The following is a 619-nucleotide window of genomic DNA, read 5'->3' as shown; positions in this document are numbered from 1 at the left end:
AAGTAAGATTATGATGATATTTATAATGATGCCATATGAATGTTTTCGATAGTCACCTCACTCATCTGAAGTACCTGGTAATGAATGTAAAATATGTATTGATACACATAATTTGTGGAACATTGACATAGATCTCACGCATTAAGTACTGAATTAAATTTATACAAAGTTCGCAGAATGTAAGGAAATTTTGCTTTGAGTTCATGAAGTCCCGTATACTACATATAATCAAGGTACATATAAAATTATTTACACAGAAAAACAAATAATTGTAACAAGCAAATACATATATCTACCAACACTCTTTCCTGAATACTCATAATCAACGACACGTAGGGAACTTCATTAGGCTAACCAGAACGGTATGTTTCATTATAGAAAGTAGCAGACGAGGTATATAAGGTATAAAAACGGGTTACACGGCATCAACGGGTATATTTTCGTTTAGCACCAACGTTATCGTGTCGTTCAGATAAATTTCCTACGTTGAGGTAATATGTTTTTCCCGAAGTTCTCAGTATGTCAGGCATTTTTAGTAGGTTGTAATATCTCATCCTGTATATCACTGGAATGTAATTTCTAAGGAGGGATACGCTCTTGAAAAGAGAGGAATTTTAGG

The 619-nt window shown here is 33.4% G+C and overlaps 1 protein-coding gene across 1 annotated transcript in view; it reads left to right on the top strand.

The window, feature by feature from the left end:
• The first annotated feature begins 435 nt into the window (after positions 1-435).
• The window catches only part of LOC119581879 (ficolin-2-like), a 4,132-nt gene continuing 3,948 nt past the window's right edge, over positions 436-619 (top strand). Inside the window, exon 1 of the mRNA XM_037930035.1 lies at positions 436-491. The gene's annotated coding sequence lies outside the window, so the exon portion shown is untranslated. The remainder of the gene's footprint in view (positions 492-619) is intronic.

This window comes from Penaeus monodon, chromosome 15 (genome assembly GCF_015228065.2).
Source record: "Penaeus monodon isolate SGIC_2016 chromosome 15, NSTDA_Pmon_1, whole genome shotgun sequence".
In the NCBI taxonomy this organism is placed as follows: Eukaryota; Metazoa; Arthropoda; class Malacostraca; order Decapoda; family Penaeidae; genus Penaeus; species Penaeus monodon.
This window is presented reverse-complemented; position numbering and strand designations above follow the sequence as displayed.